The sequence below is a fragment of the Camelina sativa genome, chromosome 9, assembly GCF_030686135.1.
Source record: "Camelina sativa cultivar CO46 ecotype springtype chromosome 9, ASM3068613v1".
NCBI classification, from domain to species: Eukaryota; Viridiplantae; Streptophyta; class Magnoliopsida; order Brassicales; family Brassicaceae; genus Camelina; species Camelina sativa.
The window spans coordinates 17,922,200-17,932,539 of record NC_141888.1 but is presented as its reverse complement, the minus strand read 5'-3'; positions in this window follow the sequence as shown (position 1 = coordinate 17,932,539).

Here is a 10,340-nt window from a genome sequence, read left to right as displayed (position 1 = left end):
ATGTGGAGAGTTTAAAAGCCACTTATACCCATTTTGTCCCAAAACAGGCTAAAACCAAGAAAACATTGCTTAGAAGCTGTAAACAGTTATGTTAGTGTTTATGGGGTTAAAATGTGTCGTAATCCAATGCAACTAACTAATTATAAGAGTTTGAGATGAATGTGGAGAGTTTTAAAAGCCACTTATACCCATTTTATCCCAAAACAAGCTAACACCAAGAAAACATTGCTTAGAAGCTGTAAACAGCTAGGTTAGTTTTTATGGGGTTAAAATGTGTCTTAATCCAATGCAACTAACTAATTATAAGAGTTTGAGATAGATGTGGAGAGTTTAAAAGCCACTTATACCCATTTTGTCCCAAAACAGGCTAAAACCAAGAAAACATTGCTTAGAAGCTGTAAACAGCTATGTTAGTGTTTATGGGGTTAAAATGTGTCTGAATCCAATGCAACTAACTAATTATAAGAGTTTGAGACAGATGTGGAGAGTTTAAAAGCCACTTATTCCCATTTTGTCCCAATAGAGGCTAAAACCAAGAAAACATTGCTTAGTAGCTGTAAACAGCTATGTTAGTGTTTATGGGGTTAAAATGTGTCTTAATCCAATGCAACTAACTAAGTATAAGAGTTTGAGATAGATGTGGAGAGTTTAAAAGCCACTTATACCCATTTTGTCCCAAAACAGGCTAAAACCAAGAAAACATTGCTTAGAAGCTGTAAACAGTTATGTTAGTGTTTATGGGGTTAAAATGTGTCGTAATCCAATGCAACTAACTAATTATAAGACTTTGAGATAGATGTGGAGAGTTTATAAGCCACTTATATCCATTTTGTCCCAAAACAGGCTAAACCAAGAAAACATTTCTTAGAAGCTGTAAATAGCTATGTTAGTGTTTATGGGGTTAAAATGTGTCTTAATCAAATGCAACTGACTAGTTATAGGAGTTTGAGATGGATGTGGAGAGTTTAAAAGCCACTTATATCCATTTTGTCCCAAAAGAGGCTAAAACCAAGAAAACATTGCTTAGTAGCTGTAAACAGCTATGTTAGTGTTTATGGGGTTAAATTGTGTCTTAATCCAATGCAACTAACTAATTATAAGACTTTGAGATAGATGTGGAGAGTTTAAAAGCCACTTATACCCATTTTGTCCCAAAAGAGGCTAAAACCAAGAAAACATTGCTTAGAAGCTGTAAACAGCTATGTTAGTGTTTATGGGGTTAAAATGTGTCTTAATCCAATGCAACTAACTAATTATAAGAGTTTGAGATAGATGTGGAGAGTTAAAAAGCCACTTATACCCATTTTGTCCCAAAACAGGCTAAAACCAAGAAATCATTGCTTAGAAGCTGTAAACAGCTATGTTAGTGTTTATGGGGTTAAAATGTGTCTTAATCCAATGCAACTAACTAATTATAAGAGTTTGAGATAGATGTGGAGAGTTTAAAAGCCACTTATTCCCATTTTGTCCCAATAGAGGCTAAAACCAAGAAAACATTGCTTAGTAGCTGTAAACAGCTATGTTAGTGTTTATGGGGTTAAATTGTGTCTTAATCCAATGCAACTAACTAATTATAAGACTTTGAGATAGATGTGGAGAGTTTATAAGCCACTTATATCCATTTTGTCCCAAAACAGGCTAAAACCAAGAAAACATTTCTTAGAAGCTATAAATAGCTATGTTAGTGTTTATGGGGTTAAAATGTGTCTTAATCCAATGCAACTGACTAGTTATAGGAGTTTGAGATGGATGTGGAGAGTTTAAAAGCCACTTATATCCATTTTGTCCCAAAAGAGGCTAAAACCAAGAAAACATTGCTTAGTAGCTGTAAACAGCTATGTTAGTGTTTATGGGGTTAAATGTGTCTTAATCCAATGCAACTAACTAATTATAAGATTTTGAGATAGATGTGGAGAGTTTAAAAGCCACTTATACCCATTTTGTCCCAAAACAGGCTAAAACCAAGAAAACATTGCTTAGAAGCTGTAAACAGCTATGTTAGTGTTTCTGGGGTAAAAATGTGTCTTAATCCAATGCAACTAACTAATTATAAGAGTTTGAGATAGATGTGGAGAGTTTAAAAGCCACTTATACCCATTTTAACCCAAAACAGGCTAAAACCAAGAAAACATTGCTTAGAAGCTGTAAACAGCTATGTTAGTGTTTATGGGGTCAAAATGTGTCTTAATCCAATGCAACTAACTAATTATAAGAGTTTGAGATTGATGTGGAGAGTTTAAAAGCCACTTATACCCATTTTGTCCCAAAACAGGCTAAAACCAAAAAAACATTGCTTAGAAGCTGTAAACAGCTATGTTAGTGTTTATGGGGTTAAAATGTGTCTTAATCCAATGCAACTAACTAATTATAAGAGTTTGAGATAGATGTGGAGAGTTTAAAAGCCACTTATTCCCATTTTGTCCCAATAGAGGCTAAAACCAAGAAAACATTGCTTAGTAGCTGTAAACAGCTATGTTAGTGTTCATGGGGTTAAAATGTGTCTTAATCCAATGCAACTAACTAATTATAAGATTTTGAGATAGATGTGGAGAGTTTAAAAGCCACTTATACCCATTTTGCCCAAAACAGGCTAAAACCAAGAAAACATTGCTTAGAAGCTGTAAACAGCTATGTTAGTGTTTCTGGGGTTAAAATGTGTCTTAATCCAATGCAACTAACTAATTATAAGAGTTTGAGATAGATGTGGAGAGTTTAAAAGCCACTTATACCCATTTTGTCCCAAAACAGGCTAAAACCAAGAAAACATTGCTTAGAAGCTGTAAACAGCTATGTTAGTGTGTATGGGGTCAAAATGTGTCTTAATCCAATGCAACTAACTAATTATAAGAGTTTGAGATAGATGTAGAGAGTTTAAAAGCCACTTATACCCATTTTGTCCCAAAACAGGCTAAAACCAAGAAAACATTGCTTAGAAGCTGTAAACAGCTATGTTAGTGTTTATGGGGTTAAAATGTGTCTTAATCCAATGCAACTAACTAATTATAAGAGTTTGAGATAGATGTTGAGAGTTTAAAAGCCACTTATTCCCATTTTGTCCCAAAACAAGCTAAAACCAAGAAAACATTGCTTAGAAGCTGTAAACAGTTATGTTAGTTTTTATGGGGTTAAAATGTGTCTTAATCCAATGCAACTAACTAATTATAAGAGTTTGAGATAGATGTGGAGAGTTTGAAAGCCACTTATACCCATATTGTCCCAAAACAGGCTAAAACCAAGAAAACATTGCTTAGAAGCTGTAAACAGCTATGTTAGTGTTTATGGGGTTAAAATGTGTCTTAATCCGATGCAACTAACTAATTATAAGAGTTTGAGATAGATGTGGAGAGTTTGAAAGCCACTTATTCCCATTTTGTCCCAATAGAGGCTAAAACCAAGAAAACATTGCTTAGTAGCTGTAAACAGCTATGTTAGTGTTTATGGGGGTAAAATGTGTCTTAATCCAATGCAACTAACTAATTATTAGACTTTGAGATAGATGTGGAGAGTTTAAAAGCCACTTATACCCATTTTGTCCCAAAACAGGCTAAAACCAAGAAAACATTGCTTAGAAGCTGTAAACAGCTATGTTAGTGTTTATGGGGTTAAAATGTGTCTTAATCCAATGCTACTAACTAATTATAAGAGTTTGAGATAGATGTGGAGAGTTTAAAAGCCACTTATTCCCATTTTGTCCCAATTGAGGCTAAAACCAAGAAAACATTGCTTAGTAGCTGTAAACAGCTATGTTAGTGTTTATGGGGTTAAAATGTGTCTTGATCCAATGCAACTAACTAAGTATAAGAGTTTGAGATAGATGTGGAGAGTTTAAAAGCCACTTATACCCATTTTGTCCCAAAACAGGCTAAAACCAAGAAAACATTGCTTAGAAGCTGTAAACAGTTATGTTAGTGTTTATGGGGTTAAAATGTGTCGTAATCCAATGCAACTAACTAATTATAAGAGTTTGAGATGAATGTGGAGAGTTTTAAAAGCCACTTATACCCATTTTATCCCAAAACAAGCTAACACCAAGAAAACATTGCTTAGAAGCTGTAAACAGCTAGGTTAGTTTTTATGGGGTTAAAATGTGTCTTAATCCAATGCAACTAACTAATTATAAGAGTTTGAGATAGATGTGGAGAGTTTAAAAGCCACTTATACCCATTTTGTCCCAAAACAGGCTAAAACCAAGAAAACATTGCTTAGAAGCTGTAAACAGCTATGTTAGTGTTTATGGGGTTAAAATGTGTCTTAATCCAATGCAACTAACTAATTATAAGAGTTTGAGACAGATGTGGAGAGTTTAAAAGCCACTTATTCCCATTTTGTCCCAATAGAGGCTAAAACCAAGAAAACATTGCTTAGTAGCTGTAAACAGCTATGTTAGTGTTTATGGGGTTAAAATGTGTCTTAATCCAATGCAACTAACTAAGTATAAGAGTTTGAGATAGATGTGGAGAGTTTAAAAGCCACTTATACCCATTTTGTCCCAAAACAGGCTAAAACCAAGAAAACATTGCTTAGAAGCTGTAAACAGTTATGTTAGTGTTTATGGGGTTAAAATGTGTCGTAATCCAATGCAACTAACTAATTATAAGACTTTGAGATAGATGTGGAGAGTTTATAAGCCACTTATATCCATTTTGTCCCAAAACAGGCTAAACCAAGAAAACATTTCTTAGAAGCTGTAAATAGCTATGTTAGTGTTTATGGGGTTAAAATGTGTCTTAATCAAATGCAACTGACTAGTTATAGGAGTTTGAGATGGATGTGGAGAGTTTAAAAGCCACTTATATCCATTTTGTCCCAAAAGAGGCTAAAACCAAGAAAACATTGCTTAGTAGCTGTAAACAGCTATGTTAGTGTTTATGGGGTTAAATTGTGTCTTAATCCAATGCAACTAACTAATTATAAGACTTTGAGATAGATGTGGAGAGTTTAAAAGCCACTTATACCCATTTTGTCCCAAAAGAGGCTAAAACCAAGAAAACATTGCTTAGAAGCTGTAAACAGCTATGTTAGTGTTTATGGGGTTAAAATGTGTCTTAATCCAATGCAACTAACTAATTATAAGAGTTTGAGATAGATGTGGAGAGTTAAAAAGCCACTTATACCCATTTTGTCCCAAAACAGGCTAAAACCAAGAAATCATTGCTTAGAAGCTGTAAACAGCTATGTTAGTGTTTATGGGGTTAAAATGTGTCTTAATCCAATGCAACTAACTAATTATAAGAGTTTGAGATAGATGTGGAGAGTTTAAAAGCCACTTATTCCCATTTTGTCCCAATAGAGGCTAAAACCAAGAAAACATTGCTTAGTAGCTGTAAACAGCTATGTTAGTGTTTATGGGGTTAAATTGTGTCTTAATCCAATGCAACTAACTAATTATAAGACTTTGAGATAGATGTGGAGAGTTTATAAGCCACTTATATCCATTTTGTCCCAAAACAGGCTAAAACCAAGAAAACATTTCTTAGAAGCTATAAATAGCTATGTTAGTGTTTATGGGGTTAAAATGTGTCTTAATCCAATGCAACTGACTAGTTATAGGAGTTTGAGATGGATGTGGAGAGTTTAAAAGCCACTTATATCCATTTTGTCCCAAAAGAGGCTAAAACCAAGAAAACATTGCTTAGTAGCTGTAAACAGCTATGTTAGTGTTTATGGGGTTAAATGTGTCTTAATCCAATGCAACTAACTAATTATAAGATTTTGAGATAGATGTGGAGAGTTTAAAAGCCACTTATACCCATTTTGTCCCAAAACAGGCTAAAACCAAGAAAACATTGCTTAGAAGCTGTAAACAGCTATGTTAGTGTTTCTGGGGTAAAAATGTGTCTTAATCCAATGCAACTAACTAATTATAAGAGTTTGAGATAGATGTGGAGAGTTTAAAAGCCACTTATACCCATTTTAACCCAAAACAGGCTAAAACCAAGAAAACATTGCTTAGAAGCTGTAAACAGCTATGTTAGTGTTTATGGGGTCAAAATGTGTCTTAATCCAATGCAACTAACTAATTATAAGAGTTTGAGATTGATGTGGAGAGTTTAAAAGCCACTTATACCCATTTTGTCCCAAAACAGGCTAAAACCAAAAAAACATTGCTTAGAAGCTGTAAACAGCTATGTTAGTGTTTATGGGGTTAAAATGTGTCTTAATCCAATGCAACTAACTAATTATAAGAGTTTGAGATAGATGTGGAGAGTTTAAAAGCCACTTATTCCCATTTTGTCCCAATAGAGGCTAAAACCAAGAAAACATTGCTTAGTAGCTGTAAACAGCTATGTTAGTGTTCATGGGGTTAAAATGTGTCTTAATCCAATGCAACTAACTAATTATAAGATTTTGAGATAGATGTGGAGAGTTTAAAAGCCACTTATACCCATTTTGCCCAAAACAGGCTAAAACCAAGAAAACATTGCTTAGAAGCTGTAAACAGCTATGTTAGTGTTTCTGGGGTTAAAATGTGTCTTAATCCAATGCAACTAACTAATTATAAGAGTTTGAGATAGATGTGGAGAGTTTAAAAGCCACTTATACCCATTTTGTCCCAAAACAGGCTAAAACCAAGAAAACATTGCTTAGAAGCTGTAAACAGCTATGTTAGTGTGTATGGGGTCAAAATGTGTCTTAATCCAATGCAACTAACTAATTATAAGAGTTTGAGATAGATGTAGAGAGTTTAAAAGCCACTTATACCCATTTTGTCCCAAAACAGGCTAAAACCAAGAAAACATTGCTTAGAAGCTGTAAACAGCTATGTTAGTGTTTATGGGGTTAAAATGTGTCTTAATCCAATGCAACTAACTAATTATAAGAGTTTGAGATAGATGTTGAGAGTTTAAAAGCCACTTATTCCCATTTTGTCCCAAAACAAGCTAAAACCAAGAAAACATTGCTTAGAAGCTGTAAACAGTTATGTTAGTTTTTATGGGGTTAAAATGTGTCTTAATCCAATGCAACTAACTAATTATAAGAGTTTGAGATAGATGTGGAGAGTTTGAAAGCCACTTATACCCATATTGTCCCAAAACAGGCTAAAACCAAGAAAACATTGCTTAGAAGCTGTAAACAGCTATGTTAGTGTTTATGGGGTTAAAATGTGTCTTAATCCGATGCAACTAACTAATTATAAGAGTTTGAGATAGATGTGGAGAGTTTGAAAGCCACTTATTCCCATTTTGTCCCAATAGAGGCTAAAACCAAGAAAACATTGCTTAGTAGCTGTAAACAGCTATGTTAGTGGTTATGGGGGTAAAATGTGTCTTAATCCAATGCAACTAACTAATTATTAGACTTTGAGATAGATGTGGAGAGTTTAAAAGCCACTTATACCCATTTTGTCCCAAAACAAGCTAAAACCAAGAAAACATTGCTTAGAAGCTGTAAACAGCTATGTTAGTGTTTTTGGGGTTAAAATGTGTCTTAATCCAATGCAACTAACTAATTACAAGAGTTTGAGATAGATGTGGAGAGTTTAAAAGCCACTTATACCCATTTTGTCCCAAAAGAGGCTAAAACCAAGAAAACATTGCTTAGAAGCTGTAAACAGCTATGTTAGTGTTTATGGGGTTAAAATGTGTCTTAATCCAATGCAACTAACTAATTATAAGAGTTTGAGATAGATGTGGAGAGTTAAAAAGCCACTTATACCCATTTTGTCCCAAAACAGGCTAAAACCAAGAAATCATTGCTTAGAAGCTGTAAACAGCTATGTTAGTGTTTTTGGGGTTAAAATGTGTCCTAATCCAATGCAACTAACTAATTATAAGAGTTTGAGATAGATGTGGAGAGTTTAAAAGCCACTTATTCCCATTTTGTCCCAATAGAGGCTAAAACCAAGAAAACATTGCTTAGTAGCTGTAAACAGCTATGTTAGTGTTTATGGGGTTAAAATGTGTCTTAATCCAATGCAACTAACTAATTATAAGAGTTTGAGATAGATGTGGAGAGTTTAAAAGCCACTTATTCCCATTTTGTCCCAATTGAGGCTAAAACCAAGAAAACATTGCTTAGTAGCTGTAAACAGCTATGTTAGTGTTTATGGGGTTAAAATGTGTCTTGATCCAATGCAACTAACTAAGTATAAGAGTTTGAGATAGATGTGGAGAGTTTAAAAGCCACTTATACCCATTTTGTCCCAAAACAGGCTAAAACCAAGAAAACATTGCTTAGAAGCTGTAAACAGTTATGCTAGTGTTTATGGGGTTAAAATGTGTCGTAATCCAATGCAACTAACTAATTATAAGAGTTTGAGATGAATGTGGAGAGTTTTAAAAGCCACTTATACCCATTTTATCCCAAAACAGGCTAACACCAAGAAAACATTGCTTAGAAGCTGTAAACAGCTAGGTTAGTTTTTATGGGGTTAAAATGTGTCTTAATCCAATGCAACTAACTAATTATAAGAGTTTGAGATAGATGTGGAGAGTTTAAAAGCCACTTATACCCATTTTGTCCCAAAACAGGCTAAAACCAAGAAAACATTGCTTAGAAGCTGTAAACAGCTATGTTAGTGTTTATGGGGTTAAAATGTGTCTTAATCCAATGCAACTAACTAATTATAAGAGTTTGAGACAGATGTGGAGAGTTTAAAAGCCACTTATTCCCATTTTGTCCCAATAGAGGCTAAAACCAAGAAAACATTGCTTCGTAGCTGTAAACAGCTATGTTAGTGTTTATGGGGTTAAAATGTGTCTTAATCCAATGCAACTGACTAGTTATAGGAGTTTGATATGGATGTGGAGAGTTTAAAAGCCACTTATATCCATTTTGTCCCAAAAGAGGCTAAAACCAAGAAAACATTGCTTAGTAGCTGTAAACAGCTATGTTAGTGTTTATGGGGTTAAATTGTTTCTTAATCCAATGCAACTAACTAATTATAAGACTTTGAGATAGATGTGGAGAGTTTATAAGCCACTTATATCCATTTTGTCCCAAAACAGGCTAAAACCAAGAAAACATTTCTTAGAAGCTGTAAATAGCTATGTTAGTGTTTATGGGGTTAAAATGTGTCTTAATCCAATGCAACTGACTAGTTATAGGAGTTTGAGATGGATGTGGAGAGTTTAAAAGCCACTTATATCCATTTTGTCCCAAAAGAGGCTAAAACCAAGAAAACATTGCTTAGTAGCTGTAAACAGCTATGTTAGTGTTTATGGGGTTAAATGTGTCTTAATCCAATGGAACTAACTAATTATAAGATTTTGAGATAGATGTGGAGAGTTTAAAAGCCACTTATACCCATTTTGTCCCAAAACAGGCTAAAACCAAGAAAATATTGCTTAGAAGCTGTAAACAGCTATGTTAGTGTTTCTGGGGTTAAAATGTGTCTTAATCCAATGCAACTAACTAATTATAAGAGTTTGAGATAGATGTGGAGAGTTTAAAAGCCACTTATACCCATTTTGTCCCAAAACAGGCTAAAACCAAGAAAACATTGCTTAGAAGCTGTAAACAGCTATGTTAGTGTTTATGGGGTCAAAATGTGTCTTAATCCAATGCAACTAACTAATTATAAGAGTTTGAGATAGATGTGGAGAGTTTAAAAGCCACTTATACCCATTTTGCCCCAAAACAGGCTAAAACCAAGAAAACATTGCTTAGAAGCTGTAAACAGCTATGTTAGTGTTTATGGGGTTAAAATGTGTCTTAATCCAATGCAACTAACTAATTATAAGAGTTTGAGATAGATGTGAAGAGTTTAAAAGCCACTTATTCCCATTTTGTCCCAAAACAGGCTAAAACCAAGAAAACATTGCTTAGAAGCTGTAAACAGTTATGTTAGTGTTTATGGGGTTAAAATGTGTCTTAATCCAATGTAACTAACTAATTATAAGAGTTTGAGATGAATGTGGAGAGTTTTAAAAGCCACTAATACCCATTTTATCCCAAAACAGGCTAACACCAAGAAAACATTGCTTAGAAGCTGTAAACAGCTATGTTAGTTTTTATGGGGTTAAAATGTGTCTTAATCCAATGCAACTAACTAATTATAAGAGTTTGAGATAGATGTGGAGAGTTTGAAAGCCACTTATACCCATATAGTCCCAAAACAGGCTAAAACCAAGAAAACATTGCTTAGAAGCTGTAAACAGTTATGTTAGTGTTTATGGGGTTAAAATGTGTCTTAATCCAATGCAACTAACTAATTATAAGAGTTTGAGATGAATGTGGAGAGTTTTAAAAGCCACTAATACCCATTTTATCCCAAAACAGGCTAACACAAAGAAAACATTGCTTAGAAGCTGTAAACAGCTATGTTAGTTTTTATGGGGTTAAAATGTGTCTTAATCCAATGCAACTAACTAATTATAAGAGTTTGAGATAGATGTGGA